The 26,515-nt window shown below is 46.7% G+C and overlaps 1 protein-coding gene across 5 annotated transcripts in view; it reads right to left on the bottom strand.

Moving 5' to 3' along the window:
• The window catches only part of DLG4 (discs large MAGUK scaffold protein 4), a 170,284-nt gene that overhangs the window by 82,569 nt on the left and 61,200 nt on the right, over positions 1 to 26,515 (bottom strand). The window contains exon 2 of one of the 5 annotated variants that reach the window (XM_075206116.1): positions 507 to 555. The exons of the other annotated variants lie outside the window; for them this stretch is intronic. The gene's annotated coding sequence lies outside the window, so the exon portion shown is untranslated. The remainder of the gene's footprint in view (positions 1 to 506; positions 556 to 26,515) is intronic. 5 annotated transcript variants of the gene reach the window in all.

Here is a 26,515-nt window from a genome sequence, read left to right as displayed (position 1 = left end):
CATCCAGCTTTCTTAGACTGGACCTCCCCTACATCCTGCTGCGTTATGCTGCCCCCCTCCATCCAGCTCTCTTAGACTGGACCTCCCCTACATCCTGCTGCGTTATGCTGCCCCCCTCCATCCAGCTCTCTTAGACTGGACCTCCCCTACATCCTGCTGCGTTATGCTGCCCCCCTCCATCCAGCTCTCTTAGACTGCCCCCCACCATCCAGCTCTCTTAGACTGGACCTCCCTACATCCTGCTGCGTTATGCTGCCCCCCTCCATCCAGCTCTCTTAGACTGGACCTCCCCTACATCCTGCTGCGTTATGCTGCCCCCCTCCATCCAGTTCCCATCCTCGGCCCCCAACTACTGAATTCTCTTAAACTGAGCAAACACAACCACCTCTCTCCATTTCCTCAAGCACAAGCTGCACTATACCCCACTATCACCATCCAGAGTCAGGTTTCGAAATTGGAACTGGCATCTATAGCTGCCCCCCCTCCCTTAAAGCAAGCAGGCTTACTGGTACTCAGGTGTTAGGCACGTAGTCCCAGGTGGTCACTAATAGGGAACTAGACAAAGAAAAGGAAACAGACAACTGATAGTAACCAGATCATAGATGAGCAATAAGATATAAAACATGATACAGAATAAAGTTTAAGAATGGAGGCAAACTATGGGGGTCATGACAGCATTAGGAGTGTGAATTCTCGTTCAGGTTTCAGTATAACCTATCAATGGAACAGCACAGGGCTTAGATATAAATAGAACGTGGTACACTATGTATATGACAAGCCATCCACCAACGTCTGCCTGAGCTGTAGAGACACCAATCTGCATTTCTGACTGAAAGTAATTTACACCTACGCAGGCGCAAAAGACATTGAGGTCTACCGAGAAGGTGGGCATGCCCTAAATGGAAGCTCGGAAGAAGTAACCCACACACATACAGCTCTCTTACATTGAACTCCCAATGCATTCTATAAACACAATGGGCCTGATTCATTAAGGAAACTAAGGCAAAAAAATGAGTAAGTGAGTTTTCTCCTGTACAAAACCATGTTACAATGAAAGAGGTGCATATTAGTTTATTATTTTGCACATAAGATAAATACTGGCTATTTTTTTCATGTAGCACACAAATACTAGATAGCTTTATTTTTACACTGAAGTTGATCTAGGACATGTCCTACCCCAACTATAAATCTATCCTCACATTTTAAATTGAGCTCCCCCTCCAATGCAACATGGTGCAAAGTTATTTTTTGCTTTCCTTTCCTTAATGAATCAGGCCCAATATCTAGTTGTTTTACATTGTACCCAGGTCTCTTTGCTCCCCAAAACACACTGCTCTTATCCCACTCCACCAAACAGTGCTCAGCTCACATTCACTGCTCTCTCCCCTCCCCAGCTCTCGTACATCACTCTCAGACCACCACACTACTCATTCTCTTACAATAACTTCCACCACCAAACTCTATTACACTGCTCTCAGAAAACCTTACTACTCGTTCCAACCACTCAGCTCTCTTACAATAACCCCCGTATCTATATTCTATTACACAGCTCCCTCAATCACTCAGCTCTCTTACAATAACCCCCGTCTCTATATTCTATTACACTGCTCCCCCAATCACTCAGTTCTCTTACAATAACCCCGTCTCTATGTTCTATTACACAGCTCCCCCAATCACTCAGCTCTCATACAATAACCCCCGTCTCTATGTTCTATAACACTGCTCCCCCAATCACTCAGCTCTCATACAATAACCCCCGTCTCTATATTCTATTACACTGCTCCCCCAATCACTCAGCTCTCTTACAATAACCCCCGTCTCTATGTTCTATTACACTGCTCCCCCAACCACTCAGATCTCTTACAATAACCCCCGTCTCCATGTTCTATTACACTGCTCACCCAATCACTCAGCTCTCTTACAATAACCCTCGTCTCCATGTTCTATTGCACTGCTCCCCCAATCACTCAGCTCTCTTACAATAACCCCGTCTCTATGTTCTATTACACTGCTCCCCCAACCACTCAGATCTCTTACAATAACCCCCGTCTCCATGTTCTATTACACTGCTCCCCCAATCACTCAGCTCTCTTACAATAACCCCCGTCTCCATGTTCTATTACACTGCTCCCCAATCACTCAGCTCTCTTACAATAACCCCCGTCTCTATATTCTATTACACTGCTCCCCCAATCACTCAGCTCTCTTACAATAACCCCCGTCTCTATGTTCTATTACACTGCTCCCCCAACCACTCAGATCTCTTACAATAACCCCCGTCTCCATGTTCTATTACACTGCTCACCCAATCACTCAGCTCTCTTACAATAACCCTCGTCTCCATGTTCTATTGTACTGCTCCCCCAATCACTCAGCTCTCTTACAATAACCCCGTCTCTATGTTCTATTACACTGCTCCCCCAACCACTCAGATCTCTTACAATAACCCCCGTCTCCATGTTCTATTACACTGCTCCCCCAATCACTCAGCTCTCTTACAATAACCCTCGTCTCTATGTTCTATTGCACTGCTCCCCCAATCACTCAGCTCTCTTACAATAACCCCATCTCTATGTTCTATTACACTGCTCCCCCAACCACTCAGATCTCTTACAATTACCCACGTCTCCATGTTCTATTACACTGCTCCCCCAATCACTCAGCTCTCATACAATAACCCCCGTCTCTATGTTCGATTACACTGCTCCTCCAATCACTCAGCTCTCTTACAATAACCCCCGTCTCCATGTTCTATTACACTGCTCCCCCAACCACTCAGATCTCTTACAATAACCCCCGTCTCCATGTTCTATTACACTGCTTACCCAATCACTCAGCTCTCTTACAATAACTCTCGTCTCTATGTTCTATTACACTGCTCACCCAATCACTCAGCTCTCTTACAATAACCCTCGTCTCTATGTTCTATTGCACTGCTCCCCCAATCACTCAGCTCTCTTACAATAACCCCCGACTCTATGTTCTATTACACTGCTCCCCCAATCACTCAGCTCTCTTACAATAACCCCCGTCTCTATGTTCTATTACACTGCTCCCCCAACCATTCAGCTCTCTCACAATAACCCCCGTCTCTATATTCTATTACACTGCTCCCCCAATCACTCAGCTCTCTTACAATAACCCCCGTCTCTATATTCTATTACACTGCTCCCCCAACCATTCAGCTCTCTTACAATAACCCCCATCTCTATATTCTATTACACTGCTCCCCCAATCACTCAGATCTCTTACAATAACCCCCGTCTCTATGTTCTATTACAATGCTCCCCCAACCATTCAGCTCTCTTACAATAACCCCCGTCTCTATGTTCTATTACACTGCTCCCCCAATCACTCAGCTCTCTTACAACAACCCCCGTCTCCATGTTCTATTACACTGCTCGCTAATCACTCAGCTCTCTTACAATAACCTCCGTCTCTATGTTCTATTACACTGCTCCCCCAATCACTCAGCTCTCTTACACTAACCCCCGTCTCTATATTCTATTACACTGCTCCCCAATCACTCAGCTCTCATACAATAACCCCCGTCTCTATGTTCTATTACACTGCTCCCCAATCACTCAGCTCTCTTACAATAACCCCCGTCTCTATGTTCTATTACACTGCTCCCCAATCACTCAGCTCTCTTACAATAACAATGTCTCCATGTTCTATTACACTGCTCCCCCAATAACTCAGCTCTCTTACAATAACCCCCGTCTCCATGTTCTATTACACTGCTCCCCCAATCACTCAGCTCTCTTACAATAACCCCCATCTCTATGTTCTATTACACTGCTCCCCCAATCACTCAGCTCTCTTACAATAAACCCCGTCTCTATGTTCTATTACACTGCTGCCCAATCACTCAGCTCTCTTACAATAACCCCCGTCTCTATGTTCTATTACACTGCTCCCCCAATCACTCAGCTCTCTTACAATAACCCCCATCTCCATGTTCTATTACACTGCTCCCCAATCACTCAGCTCTCTTACAATAAACCCCGTCTCTATGTTCTATTACACTGCTCCCCAATCACTCAGCTCTCTTACAATAACCCCCATCTCCATGTTTTATTACACTGCTCCCCAATCACTCAGCTCTCTTACAATAACCCCCGTCTCTATGTTCTTTTACACTCTTCCCCCAATCACTTAGCTCTCTTACAATAACCCCCGTCTCTATGTTCTATTACACTGCTCCCCCAATCACTCAGCTCTCTTACAATAACCCCCATCTGCATGTTCTATTACACTGCTCCCCAATCACTCAGCTCTCTTACAATAACACCCGTCTCTATGTTCTATTACACTGCTCCCCCAATCACTCAGCTCTCTTACAATAACCCCCCGTCTCTATATTCTATTACACTGCTCCCCCAATCACTCAGCTCTCTTACAATAACCCCCGTCTCTATGTTCTATTACACTGCTCCCCCAACCACTCAGATCTCTTACAATAACCCCCGTCTCCATGTTCTATTACACTGCTCACCCAATCACTCAGCTCTCTTACAATAACCCTCGTCTCCATGTTCTATTGCACTGCTCCCCCAATCACTCAGCTCTCTTACAATAACCCCGTCTCTATGTTCTATTACACTGCTCCCCCAACCACTCAGATCTCTTACAATAACCCCCGTCTCCATGTTCTATTACACTGCTCCCCCAATCACTCAGCTCTCTTACAATAACCCTCGTCTCTATGTTCTATTGCACTGCTCCCCCAATCACTCAGCTCTCTTACAATAACCCCATCTCTATGTTCTATTACACTGCTCCCCCAACCACTCAGATCTCTTACAATTACCCCCGTCTCCATGTTCTATTACACTGCTCCCCAATCACTCAGCTCTCTTACAATAACCCCCGTCTCTATGTTCTATTACACTGCTCCCCCAACCATTCAGCTCTCTCACAATAACCCCCGTCTCTATATTCTATTACACTGCTCCCCCAATCACTCAGCTCTCTTACAATAACCCCCGTCTCTATATTCTATTACACTGCTCCCCCAACCATTCAGCTCTCTTACAATAACCCCCATCTCTATATTCTATTACACTGCTCCCCCAATCACTCAGCTCTCTTACAATAACCCCCGTCTCTATGTTCTATTACACTGCTCCCCCAACCATTCAGCTCTCTTACAATAACCCCCGTCTCTATGTTCTATTACACTGCTCCCCCAATCACTCAGCTCTCTTACAACAACCCCCGTCTCCATGTTCTATTACACTGCTCACTAATCACTCAGCTCTCTTACAATAACCTCCGTCTCTATGTTCTATTACACTGCTCCCCCAATCACTCAGCTCTCTTACACTAACCCCCGTCTCTATATTCTATTACACTGCTCCCCAATCACTCAGCTCTCATACAATAACCCCCGTCTCTATGTTCTATTACACTGCTCCCCCAACCACTCAGCTCTCTTACAATAACCCCTGTCTCTATGTTCTATTACACTGCTCCCCAATCACTCAGCTCTCTTACAATAACCCCCGTCTCTATGTTCTATTACACTGCTCCCCAACCACTCAGCTCTCTTACAATAACCCCCATCTGCATGTTCTATTACACTGCTCCCCCAATCACTCAGCTCTCATACAATAACCCTCGTCTCTATGTTCTATTACACTGCTCCCCCAATCACTCAGCTCTCTTACAATAACCCCCATCTGCATGTTCTATTACACTGCTCCCCAATCACTCAGCTCTCTTACAATAACCCCCGTCTCTATGTTCTTTTACACTGCTCCCCCAATCACTCAGCTCTCTTACACTAACCCCCGTCTCTATATTCTATTACACTGCTCCCCAATCACTCAGCTCTCATACAATAACCCCCGTCTCTATGTTCTATTACACTGCTCCCCCAACCACTCAGCTCTCTTACAATAACCCCTGCCTCTATGTTCTATTACACTGCTCCCCAATCACTCAGCTCTCTTACAATAACCCCCGTCTCTATGTTCTATTACACTGCTCCCCAACCACTCAGCTCTCTTACAATAACCCCCATCTGCATGTTCTATTACACTGCTCCCCCAATCACTCAGCTCTCATACAATAACCCTCGTCTCTATGTTCTATTACACTGCTCCTCCAATCACTCAGATCTCTTACAATAACCCCCATCTGCATGTTCTATTACACTGCTACCCCAATCACTCAGCTCTCTTACAATAACCCCCATCTGCATGTTCTATTACACTGCTCCCCAATCACTCAGCTCTCTTACAATAACCCCCGTCTCTATGTTCTTTTACACTGCTCCCCCAATCACTCAGCTCTCTTACAATAACCCCCGTCTCTATGTTCTATTACACTGCTCCCCCAATCACTCAGCTCTCTTACAATAACCCCCGTCTCTATGTTCTATTACACTGCTCCCCCAATCACTCAGCTCTCTTACAATAACCCCATCTCCATGTTCTATTACACTGCTCCCCAATCACTCAGCTCTCTTACAATAAACCCCGTCTCTATGTTCTATTACACTGCTCCCCAAATCACTCAGCTCTCTTACAATAACCCCCGTCTCTATGTTCAATTACACTGCTCCCCCAATCACTCAGCTCTCTTAAAATAAACCCCGTCTCCATGTTCTATTACACTGCTCCCCAACCACTCAGCTCTCTTACAATAACCCCCATCTCCATGTTTTATTACACTCTTCCCCCAATCACTCAGCTCTCTTACAATAACCCCCATCTGCATGTTCTATTACACTGCTCCCTAATCACTCAGCTCTCTTACAATAACCCCCGTCTCTATGTTCTATTACACTGCTCCCCCAATCACTCAGCTCTCTTACAATAACCCCCGTCTCTATGTTTTATTACACTGCTCCCCCATTCACTCAGCTCTCTTACAATAACCCCCGTCTCCATGTTCTATTACACTGCTCCCCCAGTATAAGGGAGCTGGATGAGGGGGTCTGGTGGTGGGGGACAGTCTGAGCGAGCTGGATGAGGGGGCAGTATAAGGGAGCTGGATGAGGGGGTGGGGGACAGTCTGAGCGAGCTGGATGAGGGGGGCAGTATAAGGGAGCTGGATGAGGGGGGTGGGGTACAGTCTTACACTGCTCCCCCTAACACTCAGCTCTCTTACAGTACTATTACCATCATCCAGCTCTCTTACACTGCTCCCCCTAACACTCAGCTCTCTTACAGTACTATTACCATTATCCAGCTCTCTTACACTGCTCCCCCTAACACTCAGCTCTCTTACAGTACTATTACCACCATCCAGCTCTCTTACACTGCTCCCCCTAACACTCAGCTCTCTTACAGTACTATTACCACCATCCAGCTCTCTTACACTGCTCCCCCTAACACTCAGCTCTCTTACAGTACTATTACCACCATCCAGCTCTCTTACACTGCTCCCCCTAACACTCAGCTCTCTTACAGTACTATTACCACCATCCAGCTCTCTTACACTGCTCCCCCTAACACTCAGCTCTCTTACAGTACTATTACCACCATCCAGCTCTCTTACACTGCTCCCCCTAACACTCAGCTCTCTTACAGTACTATTACCACCATCCAGCTCTCTTACACTGCTCCCCCTAACACTCAGCTCTCTTACAGTACTATTACCACCATCCAGCTCTCTTACACTGCTCCCCCTAACACTCAGCTCTCTTACAGTACTATTACCACCATCCAGCTCTCTTACACTGCCACCTTACCACTCAGCTCTCTTACACTTATCCCACACATAGCAGTATGCTAATGCTATGTCTCACTCCACCCTGTATGTGCAGCCCTTGGCTTTATATCCTACACTTACAATCCAGAAGTGATAAATTACTCCCCCGTCAGAAACTTTTACACTTCCTCCAACACCCATCAAATGACATCAGTTACTAAGCAACATGCATGCCTGGAGTTTCCATAGAGACACACAAATATATATATATATATATATATATATATATATATATATATATATATATATATATATGACACTGTCACACCACAATCGTCACGTGTCACCTTTCCTATTTCCAGGAACTCTTACCAGATGTTTACATTTTTGTACGTAAATTGCTGTTCCTATGTTTACAGTACTGAAGAGCTTTACTATACTGTCCTTATAATAATGTATATTAGATTTCTTCTTATTCTTTAACTTTAAATTAAATAAAGCATGTTATGGGAACACATCACATAAGTCACATAGCATGTTCCCTATACCTACAAAGTGCTCTAGGAATACTGTAATAACCTCCTGAAATGACATCAGGAAGGGCACATTGCCTCCACACGTGACAGTGTCTGCCCCAGCATGCACTGCTCCCTCTATGTAATTACAATATACTGCTTTACATGCTCACAGGTTCATCAAGCACTCAGCGCTGGTCAGATGTGTCCGCGGCATTAACGTACAAACATGGAGAGCAGACCAAGTTAATCATGCGTTACTCCTATTGTTAGGTATGTATTTTAGGTGCTGTATCTTTGTGTGCCCTTAATCAGCGAGCAAGTATACGATCATGATGACAAAATAAGTGATATGGGGCCTGATTCATTAAGGAAAGTTAAGCAAAACATTGAGTAAGTTTTCTTACTCAAGTTTTCTGGACAAAACCATGTTACAAAACAAGGGGTGCAAATTAGTTTATTATTTTGCACATAAGGAAAATACTATCTGTTTCTTCATGTAGCACACAAATACATGATAGCTTATTTGTACACTGAAATTTAAAGTTGATCTAGGACATGCTCTACCCCAAATATAAATCTGTCCTCACATTTTAAATTTACCTCCCCCTCCAATGCAACATGGTTTTGCCTTACTTACTTTTGCTTAACTTTCCTTAATGAATCAGGCCCACTGTACGAGTGTATAATCATGTAGGACCTCATTCATCAAGGAGCATATCTGCCAACTTTGTATTATCCACAAAATCACAGAACCGGACCTTGCGCCATAGAACGCAGCAACATTCAATGCATCTTCGAGCGCAAAGGAGCCTTAGTACAGCCTACAATTTTGAGTGCATACATGTGATCCCTATGCAGTAAGGGTGTGCCAAGCTCCATCGCAGGATGCAGTGTCCCATTCAGCCTTTGGGCATCTCTCAGCCAGTTCTCTTGCTCCAGCTACAGGGCTGGTCTAAGTCCTGATTACTAATGATGACGGCTGTGTATACAGCTATAACAAGTGTGTGCCATCAGGAGCAAGTGTAACAATGTATCGTATATTCAGTAGACATTTATTACATCCGAATAAATGTATTTCATGGGAAATAAAAAGAGGACAAAAAAAACTTTGTCGTCAATGTCAAGCACAGGAAAAAAATCCTATTTAATGATGTCACCTGTTAAAAATATCAGCATTAATGATAAAACAGTTAAAAATAAAAAAAAGTGGGGTTTTATCGTCCCCCCTTGAAATACAGTTATCAGGGTGTTGTCAATGTCTACTGAATCTAATATACATTTTTATAGTTGCTCCTTATTGCAGACATGTTATAGCTGCATATCACTACTGATCAGGACTGAGACTAGCCCTGTAGCTGGAGCAAGAGCTACAACAGAAACACAAGTACCTGAGAGACATCCTGCGCTTGAATCGGATGTGTCTGCGTTCTGCACTCGAGTTTCTCACACCCTGACTGTACATTGACTACAGACAATCGCCCCTCACCCCACCCGTTCCCTCCCAGAATTCATAGGCTGTGGTAAGTGTCCTTAGCGTACGAAGATGAAGGGAACGTTGCTGCGTTTAGTGCCGCGTGGAACGGTTCTGGGCATGCGCAGATTACGTACCTTGATGAATCAGGCACAGAGGGTAATTACTGCATATGCAGCATACAGAACAAGAGAGGTGGTACTGTGCCGGTGTCCATTCACATAGAAAAGGAAGCGATACTGAGAATTACATCCAGCATACAAAACTCCAGAAGTTGTACTATTGAGCCAGAATAAATACAGGAAATTCTAATCACATCAAAGATGGAAATAATAAATGTGACAGCAGAAAATAGGTCTATATTATCTATATTATATTATTATTATATTATCTGCCATTTTTGTGTGTGATATTCTTTTTCTATTTTGGGGAGGGTTGTTTTTATATCTTTTTTTAATATATTTATATGTGTGACAGTAAGGGCCTCCTATGCCATCCTGTCTGTTGTCTCACTGGGTACCAGCTGGGCTTGCCACTGTCCCCTTCTCTTTCTCCCAAATGGTCCCTCTAAATGCAGTAGGAGGGGCTTTTGCTGCTGTCCCACTAGGATCCTTAGCGGCATCTAGAACCACATCCTTCTGGGTAACTCTCACTGCTAGGGTAGCCCCTGCTGGTACCCCTGACCTCTTGTTTTCATATCAGTTGTGGATGTTACCCCCTGGGTAGCGGGCACAGCGTTGGTACTGGATGCTTGGTCCAAACCTCAGAACATCCGGAAAACGGATTAGATTTGGATCTAATCTGTAAATCACAGGAATTACAGCAGGGAAGAAGTTGTCAAAGCAGGATCTTGAACAAGTGATGTTTATTAGCTCAAGTGTCCTGATAAGGACAGTTCACACTAGTTTATGGTACTAGTGATCAGAAGGTCAGATGGAACAACAATACATTTCAGTGTAAGCCAGGTCTCCTTTTACACAGTTTTGGTGACTTAGCTTGGCAGGAGGTAATCCGTCCTCCTGCCCATTTAACCAATCTGGGCTGATTCATGCAGCCTGCACGTGACTCAGCCCCCAGAGGTTAACACCTTTTAACATTGACGCTAGTGGCAGGGGGGAGTGTACTTCTCCCCTGTCTACGAGCTGCCAGGATGAGGGGCACTCAGTTCACTCTCCACCCTGGTGCCGCTCTCTCTGGGGCAGGAGATTTATCTTTTAAATCTCCCACCTAAAACTACGTCCAGGGACCGTGCTCCAGGATCTGGCTCTCACCCCTGGCCGAAAACAGTACCAGGGGAGAGCAGCCAGACCCCAGGGCAGCAGTCCCTGCCAGACGCTAGCTGAAGCTCTCCTGCGACCCCCAGGAGGCGCCGCACCTCCTGGATCTACTTTATTCCAGGAGGCTGGTGTGGAAGTTCCTCCGGCAGCCACTGAATCTGGCTGCCGGGGGGTGAGGGATCCAGGGCCGCTCCTGCAGCCCCCGCTGGACCACCATAAGGTAATATATACATTCACATTCACTTATAGACATTTTACATTTAAAATACACATATCTACACTGTACTACACTCCCGGCGCTGCACGCCAGTTCCCTACCGGCGCAGCAGCACCTACACACTTACACCTTTACATTTATTACTTTAATTTACCTAAATACATTCCACTGCGCCTAGCACCAGGGGTTTAACCCTTCATCTGTGGTGCAGAGTATTGCTCTCCCGCACCGCAGTGCATAGAAACATTTCTCTAATTCTATACCTGCTTTTACATTACTAACATATTCATGCTGCGCCTAGCGCCGGTGATATAACCCCTCCCTTAATATACTGTCTAGCTGGTCCTTATTATTACTTACCTATAATATCCCCAAATGGATATTAATAAAAATATAAAAATAAAACAAAAAGTTATGTGCACTAGATTAATTAATTTGCAATAATTGTATTCAGATGAATTATTATTATTATTATGATTATTATTAATAATAATAATAATAACAATATTAATAATAATAAAAAATTATACTAAAAATAATAATACATATAATGTAAATCCTAATCATTAGGTAACAATGGATCTCCACAATACACTAGAGAATTTTTTATTTATTTTATGTTCAGATAAACCAACAGATACTCCACGGGATGTTCTTATACTATACGGACATTTCATTGAGTACTATAAAGTTCAGACTTTGTGTTGACCTCACTGCTTAATATCCGTAGTTGTGTGCATCTCAATGTTACGTATTTATTTACATTACATAAGCAACATGAGAACCCATTCACTTTGCTATGTATCTTGACATTGAATTGGTCATTACCTTTATTGAGTTCTTTAGCATAAAATAAGTTATGCAAGTTGCTCACAGTATACGTCCACTAATGAAAGAAGCCCACAGTGTGTCTCCTGTTCTATATATCCTCTTATTATATAAATACTGTCTTCCTGATCCCTATTATTACTGATCTATCATATCCCTCTGTCCTTCTTACATCTAATATCACAGTGTGTCTCCTGTTCTATATATCCTCTTATTATATAATACTGTCTTCCTGATCCCTATTATTACTGATCTATCATATCCCTCTGTCCTTCTTACATCTAATATCACAGTGTGTCTCCTGTTCTATATATCCTCTTATTATATAAATACTGTCTTCCTGATCCCTATTATTACTTACCTATCATATCCCTCTGTCCTTCTTACATCTAATATCACAGTGTGTCTCCTGATCTATATATCCTCTTATTATATAATACTGTCTTCCTGATCCCTATTATTACTTACCTATCATATCCCTCTGTCCTTCTTACATCTAAAATCACAGTGTGTCTCCTGTTCTATATATCCTCTTATTATATAATACTGTCTTCCTGATCCCTATTATTACTGATCTATCATATCCCTCTGTCCTTCTTACATCTAATATCACAGTGTGTCTCCTTTTATATATATCCTCTTATTTATATAAATACTGTCTTCCTGATCCCTATTATTACTGATCTATCATATCCCTCTGTCCTTCTTACCGCTAATATCACAGTGTGTCTCCTGATCTATATATCCTCTTATTATAGAATACTGTCTTCCTGATCCCTATTATTACTGATCTATCATATCCCTCTGTCCTTCTTACATCTAATATCACAGTGTGTCTCCTGTTCTATATATCCTCTTATTATATAAATACTTTTGCCCGGCCGTTCTGCCTCATTAACCGTAAGGAGTCTTAAGTGTAGGATGCAGACTTATGCATACACATTTTTGTGCACATGTGCACTATGGGAGTCTGTACTTTACGCAAAAAAAAGGGGACTGTATATTAAGATCACAGCACTGAGTCAAGCAACGGGCAACATGAATCTATGCCATGGGCCACCACAGGCAGAATGGAAGGCTGGGTACTGTCACAAAGCCGGATGAAGCAGGACTAGCACTAACCCTAATTGGCGCTGGCAGACACAGAGGTGCGGACTATAATAAATAATATTTCACAAGAACCGCCGCAAGCACAGGCAATAGTTCGGTACACAGGTATATCAGGTAAGAGTGTAGTCAGCACAGGCAATGGTTCGGTACACAGGTATATCAGGTAAGAGTGTAGTCAGCACAGGCAATGGTTCGGTACACAGGTATATCAGGTAAGAGTGTAGTCAGCACAGGAAATGGTTCGGTACACAGGTATATCAGACAGGAGCGTAGTCAGCACAGGTAATGGTTCGGTACACAGGTATAGCAGGCAAGAGCGTAGTCAGCACAGGTAATGGTTCGGTACACACGTATATCAGACAGGAGCGTAGTCAGCACAGGTAATGGTTCGGTACACACGTATATCAGGCAGGAGCGTAGTCAGCACAGGCAATGGTTCGGTACACAGGTATATCAGGTAAGAGCGTAGTCAGCACAGGCAATGGTTCGGTACACAGGTATATCAGGGAGGAGCGTAGTCAGCACAGGCAATGGTTCGGTACACAGGTATATCAGGCAGGAGTGTAGTCAGCACAGGCAATGGTGCGGTACACAGGTATATCAGGTAAGAGTGTAGTCAGCACAGGAAATGGCTCGGTACACAAGTATATCAGGGAGGAGCGTAGTCAGCACAGGCAATGGTTCGGTACACAGGTATATCAGGCAGGAGTGTAGTCAGCACAGGCAATGGTGCGGTACACAAGTATATCAGGCAGGAGTGTAGTCAGCACAGGCAATGGTTCGGTACACAGGTATATCAGGTAAGAGTGTAGTCAGCACAGGCAATGGTTCAGTACACAGGTATATCAGGTAAGAGCGTAGTCAGCACAGGTAATGGTTCGGTACACAGGTATATCAGGGAGGAGCGTAGTCAGCACAGGCAATGGTTAGGTACACAGGTATATCAGGTAAGAGTGTAGTCAGCACAGGCAATGGTTCGGTACACAGGTATATCAGGAAGGAGCGTAGTCAGCACAGGCAATGGTTCGGTACACAGGTATATCAGGGAGGAGCGTAGTCAGCACAGGCAATGGTTCGGTACACAGGTATATCAGGCAGGAGTGTAGTCAGCACAGGCAATGGTGCGGTACACAGGTATATCAGGTAAGAGTGTAGTCAGCACAGGAAATGGCTCGGTACACAAGTATATCAGGGAGGAGCGTAGTCAGCACAGGCAATGGTTCGGTACACAGGTATATCAGGGAGGAGCGTAGTCAGCACAGGCAATGGTTAGGTACACAGGTATATCAGGTAAGAGAGTGTAGTCAGCACAGGCAATGGTTCGGTACACAGGTATATCAGGAAGGAGCGTAGTCAGCACAGGCAATGGTTCGGTACACAGGTATATCAGGGAGGAGCGTAGTCAGCACAGGCAATGGTTCGGTACACAGGTATATCAGGCAGGAGTGTAGTCAGCACAGGCAATGGTGCGGTACACAGGTATATCAGGTAAGAGTTTAGTCAGCACAGGAAATGGCTCGGTACACAAGTATATCAGGGAGGAGCGTAGTCAGCACAGGCAATGGTTCGGTACACAGGTATATCAGGCAGGAGTGTAGTCAGCACAGGCAATGGTGCGGTACACAAGTATATCAGGCAGGAGTGTAGTCAGCACAGGCAATGGTTCGGTACACAGGTATATCAGGTAAGAGTGTAGTCAGCACAGGCAATGGTTAGGTACACATGTATATCAGGTAAGAGTGTAGTCAGAACAGGCAATGGTTCGGTACACAGGTATATCAGGCAGGAGTGTAGTCAGCACAGGCAATGGTTAGGTACACAGGTATATCAGGTAAGAGTGTAGTCAGCACAGGCAATGGTTCGGTACACAGGTATAGCAGGCAAGAGCGTAGTCAGCACAGGTAATGGTTCGGTACACACGTATATCAGGCAGGAGCGTAGTCAGCACAGGCAATGGTTCGGTACACAGGTATATCAGGCAGGAACGTAGTCAGCACATGCATTGGTTCGGTACACAGGTATATCAGGTAAGAGTGTAGTCAGCACAGGCAATGGTTCGGTACGCAAGTATATCAGGCAAGAGTGTAGTCAGCACAGGCGATGGTTCAGTACACAGGTATATCAGGGAGGAGCGTAGTCAGCACAGGCAATGGTTCGGTACATCAGGTAAGAGTGTAGTCAGCACAGGCAATGGTTCGGTACACAGGTAAATCAGGGAGGAGTGTAGTCAGCACAGGCAATGGTTCGGTACATCAGATAAGAGTGTAGTCAGCACAGGCAATGGTTCGGTACGCAGGTATATCAGGGAGGAGTGTAGTCAGCACAGGCAATGGTTCAGTACACAGATATATCAGGCAGGAGTGTAGTCAGCACAGGCAATGGTTCGGTACACAGGTATATCAGGCAAGAGCGTAGTCAGCACAGGTAATGGTTCGGTACACAGGTATATCACGAAAGAGCGTAGTCAGCACAGGCAATGGTTCGGTACACAGGTATATCAGGCAGGAGTGTAGTCAGCACAGGCAATGGTTCGGTCCACAGGTATATCAGGGAGGAGCGTAGTCGGCACAGGCAATGGTTCGGTACACAGGTATATCAGGGAGGAGCGTAGTCAGCACAGGCAATGGTTCGTTACACAGGTATATCAGGCAGCTGAGTAGTCAGCACAGGCAATGGTTCGGTACACACGTATAACCGGCAGGAGAGTAGTCAGCACAGGCAATGGTTCGGTACACAGATATATCAGGTAAGAGTGTAGACAGCACAGGCAATAGTGCGGTACACAGGTATATCAGGTAAGAGTGTAGTCAGCACAGGCAATGGTTCGGTACACAGGTATATCAGGTAAGAGTGTAGTCAGCACAGGCATTGCTGCGGTACACAGGTATATCAGGTAAGAGTGTAGTCAGCACAGGAAATGGCTCGGTACACAAGTATATCAGGGAGGACCTCAGTCAGCACAGGCAATGGTTCGGTACACAGGTATATCAGGTAAGAGTGTAGTCAGCACAGGCAATGGTGCGGTACACAGGTATATCAGGTAAGAGTGTAGTCAGCACAGGCAATGGTGCGGTACACAGGTATATCAGGTAAGAGTGTAGTCAGCACAGGCATTGCTGCGGTACACAGGTATATCAGGTAAGAGTGTAGTCAGCACAGGCAATGGTTCGGTACACAAGTATATCAGGGAGGAGCTCAGTCAGCACAGGCAATGGTTCGGTACACAGGTATATCAGGGAGGAGCGTAGTCAGCACAGGTAATGGTTCGGTACACAGGTATATCACGCAAGAGCGTAGTCAGCACAGGCAATGGTTCGGTACACAGGTATATCAGGTAAGAGCGTAGTCAGCACAGGTAATGGTTCGGTACACAGGTATATAAGGTAAGAGCGTAGTCAGCACAGGCAATGGTTCGGTACACAGGTATATCAGGTAAGAGTGTAGTCAGCACAGGCAATGGTGCGGTACACAGGTATATCAGGTAAGAGTGTAGTCAGCACAGGCAATGGTTCAGTACACAGGTATATCAGGCAGGAGCGTAGTCAGCACAGGCAATGGTTCGGTCCACAGATATATCAGGGAGGAGCGTAGTCGGCACAGGCAATGGTTCGGTACACAGGTATATCAGGGAGGAGCGTAGTCAGCACAGGCAATGGTTCGGTACACAGGTATATCAGGTAAGAGTGTAGACAGCACAGGCAATGGTTCGGTACACAGGTATATCAGGCAGGAGTGTAGTCAGCACAGGCAATGGTTCGGTACACAGGTATATCAGGGAGGAGCGTACTAAGCACAGGCAATGGTTCGGTACACAGGTATATCAGGTAAGAGTATAGTCAGCACAGGCAATGGTTCGGTACACAGGTATATCAGTTAAGAGTGTAGTCAGCACAGGCAATAGTGCGGTACACAGGTATATCAGGGAGGAGCGTAGTCAGCACAGGTAATGGTTCGGTACACAGGTATATCACGCAAGAGCGTAGTCAGCACAGGCAATGGTTCGGTACACAGGTATATCAGGCAGGAGTGTAGTCAGCACAGGCAATGGTTCGGTCCACAGGTATATCAGGGAGGAGCGTAGTCGGCACAGGCAATGGTTCGGTACACAGGTATATCAGGGAGGAGCGTAGTCAGCACAGGCAATGGTTCGTTACACAGGTATATCAGGCAGGTGAGTAGTCAGCACAGGCAATGGTTCGGTACACAAGTATATCAGGGAGGAGCTCAGTCAGCACAGGCAATGGTTCGGTACACAGGTATATCAGGGAGGAGCGTAGTCAGCACAGGTAATGGTTCGGTACACAGGTATATCACGCAAGAGCGTAGTCAGCACAGGCAATGGTTCGGTACACAGGTATATCAGGTAAGAGCGTAGTCAGCACAGGTAATGGTTCGGTACACAGGTATATAAGGTAAGAGCGTAGTCAGCACAGGCAATGGTTCGGTACACAGGTATATCAGGTAAGAGTGTAGTCAGCACAGGCAATGGTGCGGTACACAGGTATATCAGGTAAGAGTGTAGTCAGCACAGGCAATGGTTCAGTACACAGGTATATCAGGCAGGAGCGTAGTCAGCACAGGCAATGGTTCGGTCCACAGATATATCAGGGAGGAGCGTAGTCGGCACAGGCAATGGTTCGGTACACAGGTATATCAGGGAGGAGCGTAGTCAGCACAGGCAATGGTTCGGTACACAGGTATATCAGGTAAGAGTGTAGACAGCACAGGCAATGGTTCGGTACACAGGTATATCAGGCAGGAGTGTAGTCAGCACAGGCAATGGTTCGGTACACAGGTATATCAGGGAGGAGCGTACTAAGCACAGGCAATGGTTCGGTACACAGGTATATCAGGTAAGAGTATAGTCAGCACAGGCAATGGTTCGGTACACAGGTATATCAGTTAAGAGTGTAGTCAGCACAGGCAATAGTGCGGTACACAGGTATATCAGGGAGGAGCGTAGTCAGCACAGGTAATGGTTCGGTACACAGGTATATCACGCAAGAGCGTAGTCAGCACAGGCAATGGTTCGGTACACAGGTATATCAGGCAGGAGTGTAGTCAGCACAGGCAATGGTTCGGTCCACAGGTATATCAGGGAGGAGCGTAGTCGGCACAGGCAATGGTTCGGTACACAGGTATATCAGGGAGGAGCGTAGTCAGCACAGGCAATGGTTCGTTACACAGGTATATCAGGCAGGTGAGTAGTCAGCACAGGCAATGGTTCGGTACACACGTATAACCGGCAGGAGAGTAGTCAGCACAGGCAATGGTTCGGTACACAGATATATCAGGTAAGAGTGCAGACAGCACAGGCATTGCTGCGGTACACAGGTATATCAGGTAAGAGTGTAGTCAGCACAGGAAATGGCTCGGTACACAAGTATATCAGGGAGGAGCGTAGTCAGCACAGGTAATGGCTCGGTACACAAGTATATCAGGTAAGAGTGTAGTCAGCACAGGCAATGGTTCGGTACACAGGTATATCAGGTAAGAGTGTAGTCAGCACAGGCAATGGTGCGGTACACAGGTATATCCGGTAAGAGTGTAGTCAGCACAGGCAATGGTGCGGTACACAGGTATATCAGGTAAGAGTGTAGTCAGCACAGGCATTGCTGCGGTACACAGGTATATCAGGTAAGAGTGTAGTCAGCACAGGCAATGGTTCGGTACACAAGTATATCAGGGAGGAGCTCAGTCAGCACAGGCAATGGTTCGGTACACAGGTGTATCAGGCAAGAGTGTAGTCAGCACAGGCAATGGTGCGGTACACAGGTATATCAGGTAAGAGTGTAGTCAGCACAGGCAATGGTGCGGTACACAGGTATATCAGGTAAGAGTGTAGTCAGCACAGGCAATGGTTCGGTACACAAGTATATCAGGGAGGAGCTCAGTCAGCACAGGCAATGGTTCGGTACACAGGTGTATCAGGCAAGAGTGTAGTCAGCACAGGCAATGGTGCGGTACACAGGTATATCAGGTAAGAGTGTAGTCAGCACAGGCAATGGTTCGGTACACAGGTATATCAGGTAAGAGTGTAGTCAGCACAGGCAATGGTTCAGTACACAGGTATATCAGGTAAGAGCGTAGTCAGCACAGGTAATGGTTCGGTACACAGGTATATCAGGGAGGAGCGTAGTCAGCACAGGCAATGGTTAGGTACACAGGTATATCAGGTAAGAGTGTAGTCAGCACAGGCAATGGTTCGGTACACAGGTATATCAGGAAGGAGCGTAGTCAGCACAGGCAATGGTTAGGTACACAGGTATATCAGGTAAGAGTGTAGTCAGCACAGGCAATGGTGCGGTACACAGGTATATCAGGTAAGAGTGTAGTCAGCACAGGCAATGGTTCGGTACACAAGTATATCAGGGAGGAGCTCAGTCAGCACAGGCAATGGTTCGGTACACAGGTGTATCAGGCAAGAGTGTAGTCAGCACAGGCAATGGTGCGGTACACAGGTATATCAGGTAAGAGTGTAGTCAGCACAGGCAATGGTTCGGTACACAGGTATATCAGGTAAGAGTGTAGTCAGCACAGGCAATGGTTCAGTACACAGGTATATCAGGTAAGAGCGTAGTCAGCACAGGTAATGGTTCGGTACACAGGTATATCAGGGAGGAGCGTAGTCAGCACAGGCAATGGTTAGGTACACAGGTATATCAGGTAAGAGTGTAGTCAGCACAGGCAATGGTTCGGTACACAGGTATATCAGGGAGGAGCGTAGTCAGCACAGGCAATGGTTAGGTACACAGGTATATCAGGTAAGAGTGTAGTCAGCACAGGCAATGGTTCGGTACACAGGTATATCAGGAAGGAGCGTAGTCAGCACAGGCAATGGTTCGGTACACAGGTATATCAGGGAGGAGCGTAGTCAGCACAGGCAATGGTTCGGTACACAGGTATATCAGGCAGGAGTGTAGTCAGCACAGGCAATGGTGCGGTACACAGGTATATCAGGTAAGAGTGTAGTCAGCACAGGAAATGGCTCGGTACACAAGTATATCAGGGAGGAGCGTAGTCAGCACAGGCAATGGTTCGGTACACAGGTATATCAGGTAAGAGCGTAGTCAGCACAGGTAATGGTTCGGTACACAGGTATATCAGGGAGGAGCGTAGTCAGCACAGGCAATGGTTAGGTACACAGGTATATCAGGTAAGAGAGTGTAGTCAGCACAGGCAATGGTTCGGTACACAGGTATATCAGGAAGGAGCGTAGTCAGCACAGGCAATGGTTCGGTACACAGGTATATCAGGGAGGAGCGTAGTCAGCACAGGCAATGGTTCGGTACACAGGTATATCAGGCAGGAGTGTAGTCAGCACAGGCAATGGTGCGGTACACAGGTATATCAGGTAAGAGTTTAGTCAGCACAGGAAATGGCTCGGTACACAAGTATATCAGGGAGGAGCGTAGTCAGCACAGGCAATGGTTCGGTACACAGGTATATCAGGCAGGAGTGTAGTCAGCACAGGCAATGGTGCGGTACACAAGTATATCAGGCAGGAGTGTAGTCAGCACAGGCAATGGTTCGGTACACAGGTATATCAGGTAAGAGTGTAGTCAGCACAGGCAATGGTTAGGTACACATGTATATCAGGTAAGAGTGTAGTCAGCACAGGCAATGGTTCGGTACACAGGTATATCAGGCAGGAGTGTAGTCAGCACAGGCAATGGTTAGGTACACAGGTATATCAGGTAAGAGTGTAGTCAGCACAGGCAATGGTTCGGTACACAGGTATAGCAGGCAAGAGCGTAGTCAGCACAGGTAATGGTTCGGTACACACGTATATCAGGCAGGAGCGTAGTCAGCACAGGCAATGGTTCGGTACACAGGTATATCAGGCAGAAACGTAGTCAGCACATGCATTGGTTCGGTACACAGGTATATCAGGTAAGAGTGTAGTCAGCACAGGCAATGGTTCGGTACGCAAGTATATCAGGCAAGAGTGTAGTCAGCACAGGCGATGGTTCAGTACACAGGTATATCAGGGAGGAGCGTAGTCAGCACAGGCAATGGTTCGGTACATCAGGTAAGAGTGTAGTCAGCACAGGCAATGGTTCGGTACACAGGTAAATCAGGGAGGAGTGTAGTCAGCACAGGCAATGGTTCGGTACATCAGATAAGAGTGTAGTCAGCACAGGCAATGGTTCGGTACGCAGGTATATCAGGGAGGAGTGTAGTCAGCACAGGCAATGGTTCGGTACACAGATATATCAGGCAGGAGTGTAGTCAGCACAGGCAATGGTTCGGTACACAGGTATATCAGGCAAGAGCGTAGTCAGCACAGGTAATGGTTCGGTACACAGGTATATCACGAAAGAGCGTAGTCAGCACAGGCAATGGTTCGGTACACAGGTATATCAGGCAGGAGTGTAGTCAGCACAGGCAATGGTTCGGTCCACAGGTATATCAGGGAGGAGCGTAGTCGGCACAGGCAATGGTTCGGTACACAGGTATATCAGGGAGGAGCGTAGTCAGCACAGGCAATGGTTCGTTACACAGGTATATCAGGCAGCTGAGTAGTCAGCACAGGCAATGGTTCGGTACACACGTATAACCGGCAGGAGAGTAGTCAGCACAGGCAATGGTTCGGTACACAGATATATCAGGTAAGAGTGTAGACAGCACAGGCAATAGTGCGGTACACAGGTATATCAGGTAAGAGTGTAGTCAGCACAGGCAATGGTTCGGTACACAGGTATATCAGGTAAGAGTGTAGTCAGCACAGGCATTGCTGCGGTACACAGGTATATCAGGTAAGAGTGTAGTCAGCACAGGAAATGGCTCGGTACACAAGTATATCAGGGAGGACCTCAGTCAGCACAGGCAATGGTTCGGTACACAGGTATATCAGGTAAGAGTGTAGTCAGCACAGGCAATGGTGCGGTACACAGGTATATCAGGTAAGAGTGTAGTCAGCACAGGCAATGGTGCGGTACACAGGTATATCAGGTAAGAGTGTAGTCAGCACAGGCATTGCTGCGGTACACAGGTATATCAGGTAAGAGTGTAGTCAGCACAGGCAATGGTTCGGTACACAAGTATATCAGGGAGGAGCTCAGTCAGCACAGGCAATGGTTCGGTACACAGGTATATCAGGGAGGAGCGTAGTCAGCACAGGTAATGGTTCGGTACACAGGTATATCACGCAAGAGCGTAGTCAGCACAGGCAATGGTTCGGTACACAGGTATATCAGGTAAGAGCGTAGTCAGCACAGGTAATGGTTCGGTACACAGGTATATAAGGTAAGAGCGTAGTCAGCACAGGCAATGGTTCGGTACACAGGTATATCAGGTAAGAGTGTAGTCAGCACAGGCAATGGTGCGGTACACAGGTATATCAGGTAAGAGTGTAGTCAGCACAGGCAATGGTTCGGTACACAGGTATATCAGGCAGGAGCGTAGTCAGCACAGGCAATGGTTCGGTCCACAGATATATCAGGGAGGAGCGTAGTCGGCACAGGCAATGGTTCGGTACACAGGTATATCAGGGAGGAGCGTAGTCAGCACAGGCAATGGTTCGGTACACAGGTATATCAGGTAAGAGTGTAGACAGCACAGGCAATGGTTCGGTACACAGGTATATCAGGCAGGAGTGTAGTCAGCACAGGCAATGGTTCGGTACACAGGTATATCAGGGAGGAGCGTAGTAAGCACAGGCAATGGTTCGGTACACAGGTATATCAGGTAAGAGTATAGTCAGCACAGGCAATGGTTCGGTACACAGGTATATCAGTTAAGAGTGTAGTCAGCACAGGCAATAGTGCGGTACACAGGTATATCAGGGAGGAGCGTAGTCAGCACAGGTAATGGTTCGGTACACAGGTATATCACGCAAGAGCGTAGTCAGCACAGGCAATGGTTCGGTACACAGGTATATCAGGCAGGAGTGTAGTCAGCACAGGCAATGGTTCGGTCCACAGGTATATCAGGGAGGAGCGTAGTCGGCACAGGCAATGGTTCGGTACACAGGTATATCAGGGAGGAGCGTAGTCAGCACAGGCAATGGTTCGTTACACAGGTATATCAGGCAGGTGAGTAGTCAGCACAGGCAATGGTTCGGTACACACGTATAACCGGCAGGAGAGTAGTCAGCACAGGCAATGGTTCGGTACACAGATATATCAGGTAAGAGTGCAGACAGCACAGGCATTGCTGTGGTACACAGGTATATCAGGTAAGAGTGTAGTCAGCACAGGAAATGGCTCGGTACACAAGTATATCAGGGAGGAGCTCAGTCAGCACAGGCAATGGTTCGGTACACAGGTATATCAGGTAAGAGTGTAGTCAGCACAGGTAATGGTTCGGTACACACGTATATCAGGCAGGAGCGTAGTCAGCACAGGCAATGGTTCGGTACACAGGTATATCAGGCAGGAACGTAGTCAGCACATGCATTGGTTCGGTACACAGGTATATCAGGTAAGAGTGTAGTCAGCACAGGCAATGGTTCGGTACGCAAGTATATCAGGCAAGAGTGTAGTCAGCACAGGCGATGGTTCAGTACACAGGTATATCAGGGAGGAGCGTAGTCAGCACAGGCAATGGTTCGGTACATCAGGTAAGAGTGTAGTCAGCACAGGCAATGGTTCGGTACACAGGTAAATCAGGGAGGAGTGTAGTCAGCACAGGCAATGGTTCGGTACATCAGATAAGAGTGTAGTCAGCACAGGCAATGGTTCGGTACGCAGGTATATCAGGGAGGAGTGTAGTCAGCACAGGCAATGGTTCGGTACACAGATATATCAGGCAGGAGTGTAGTCAGCACAGGCAATGGTTCGGTACACAGGTATATCAGGCAAGAGCGTAGTCAGCACAGGTAATGGTTCGGTACACAGGTATATCACGAAAGAGCGTAGTCAGCACAGGCAATGGTTCGGTACACAGGTATATCAGGCAGGAGTGTAGTCAGCACAGGCAATGGTTCGGTCCACAGGTATATCAGGGAGGAGCGTAGTCGGCACAGGCAATGGTTCGGTACACAGGTATATCAGGGAGGAGCGTAGTCAGCACAGGCAATGGTTCGTTACACAGGTATATCAGGCAGCTGAGTAGTCAGCACAGGCAATGGTTCGGTACACACGTATAACCGGCAGGAGAGTAGTCAGCACAGGCAATGGTTCGGTACACAGATATATCAGGTAAGAGTGTAGACAGCACAGGCAATAGTGCGGTACACAGGTATATCAGGTAAGAGTGTAGTCAGCACAGGCAATGGTTCGGTACACAGGTATATCAGGTAAGAGTGTAGTCAGCACAGGCATTGCTGCGGTACACAGGTATATCAGGTAAGAGTGTAGTCAGCACAGGAAATGGCTCGGTACACAAGTATATCAGGGAGGACCTCAGTCAGCACAGGCAATGGTTCGGTACACAGGTATATCAGGTAAGAGTGTAGTCAGCACAGGCAATGGTGCGGTACACAGGTATATCAGGTAAGAGTGTAGTCAGCACAGGCAATGGTGCGGTACACAGGTATATCAGGTAAGAGTGTAGTCAGCACAGGCATTGCTGCGGTACACAGGTATATCAGGTAAGAGTGTAGTCAGCACAGGCAATGGTTCGGTACACAAGTATATCAGGGAGGAGCTCAGTCAGCACAGGCAATGGTTCGGTACACAGGTATATCAGGGAGGAGCGTAGTCAGCACAGGTAATGGTTCGGTACACAGGTATATCACGCAAGAGCGTAGTCAGCACAGGCAATGGTTCGGTACACAGGTATATCAGGTAAGAGCGTAGTCAGCACAGGTAATGGTTCGGTACACAGGTATATAAGGTAAGAGCGTAGTCAGCACAGGCAATGGTTCGGTACACAGGTATATCAGGTAAGAGTGTAGTCAGCACAGGCAATGGTGCGGTACACAGGTATATCAGGTAAGAGTGTAGTCAGCACAGGCAATGGTTCGGTACACAGGTATATCAGGCAGGAGCGTAGTCAGCACAGGCAATGGTTCGGTCCACAGATATATCAGGGAGGAGCGTAGTCGGCACAGGCAATGGTTCGGTACACAGGTATATCAGGGAGGAGCGTAGTCAGCACAGGCAATGGTTCGGTACACAGGTATATCAGGTAAGAGTGTAGACAGCACAGGCAATGGTTCGGTACACAGGTATATCAGGCAGGAGTGTAGTCAGCACAGGCAATGGTTCGGTACACAGGTATATCAGGGAGGAGCGTAGTAAGCACAGGCAATGGTTCGGTACACAGGTATATCAGGTAAGAGTATAGTCAGCACAGGCAAAGGTTCGGTACACAGGTATATCAGTTAAGAGTGTAGTCAGCACAGGCAATAGTGCGGTACACAGGTATATCAGGGAGGAGCGTAGTCAGCACAGGTAATGGTTCGGTACACAGGTATATCACGCAAGAGCGTAGTCAGCACAGGCAATGGTTCGGTACACAGGTATATCAGGCAGGAGTGTAGTCAGCACAGGCAATGGTTCGGTCCACAGGTATATCAGGGAGGAGCGTAGTCGGCACAGGCAATGGTTCGGTACACAGGTATATCAGGGAGGAGCGTAGTCAGCACAGGCAATGGTTCGTTACACAGGTATATCAGGCAGGTGAGTAGTCAGCACAGGCAATGGTTCGGTACACACGTATAACCGGCAGGAGAGTAGTCAGCACAGGCAATGGTTCGGTACACAGATATATCAGGTAAGAGTGCAGACAGCACAGGCATTGCTGTGGTACACAGGTATATCAGGTAAGAGTGTAGTCAGCACAGGAAATGGCTCGGTACACAAGTATATCAGGGAGGAGCTCAGTCAGCACAGGCAATGGTTCGGTACACAGGTATATCAGGTAAGAGTGTAGTCAGCACAGGCAATGGTGCGGTACACAGGTATATCCGGTAAGAGTGTAGTCAGCACAGGCAATGGTGCGGTACACAGGTATATCAGGTAAGAGTGTAGTCAGCACAGGCATTGCTGCGGTACACAGGTATATCAGGTAAGAGTGTAGTCAGCACAGGCAATGGTTCGGTACACAAGTATATAAGGGAGGAGCTCAGTCAGCACAGGCAATGGTTCGGTACACAGGTGTATCAGGCAAGAGTGTAGTCAGCACAGGCAATGGTGCGGTACACAGGTATATCAGGTAAGAGTGTAGTCAGCACAGGCAATGGTTCGGTCCACAGGTATATCAGGGAGGAGCTCAGTCAGCACAGGCAATGGTTCGGTACACAGGTGTATTAGGCAAGAGTGTAGTCAGCACAGGCAATGGTGCGGTACACAGGTATATCAGGTAAGAGTGTAGTCAGCACAGGCAATGGTTCGGTCCACAGGTATATCAGGGAGGAGCTCAGTCAGCACAGGCAATGGTTCGGTACACAGTTGTATCAGGTAAGAGTGTAGTCAGCACAGGCAATGGTTCGGTACACAGGTATATCAGGCAAGAGTGTAGTCAGCACAGTCAATGGTGCGGT

The sequence above is a fragment of the Mixophyes fleayi genome, chromosome 4 (genome assembly GCF_038048845.1).
Source record: "Mixophyes fleayi isolate aMixFle1 chromosome 4, aMixFle1.hap1, whole genome shotgun sequence".
NCBI classification, from domain to species: Eukaryota; Metazoa; Chordata; class Amphibia; order Anura; family Limnodynastidae; genus Mixophyes; species Mixophyes fleayi.
Note: the sequence above shows the minus strand (reverse complement) of the source record. Positions and strands in the feature narration are given on the sequence as shown.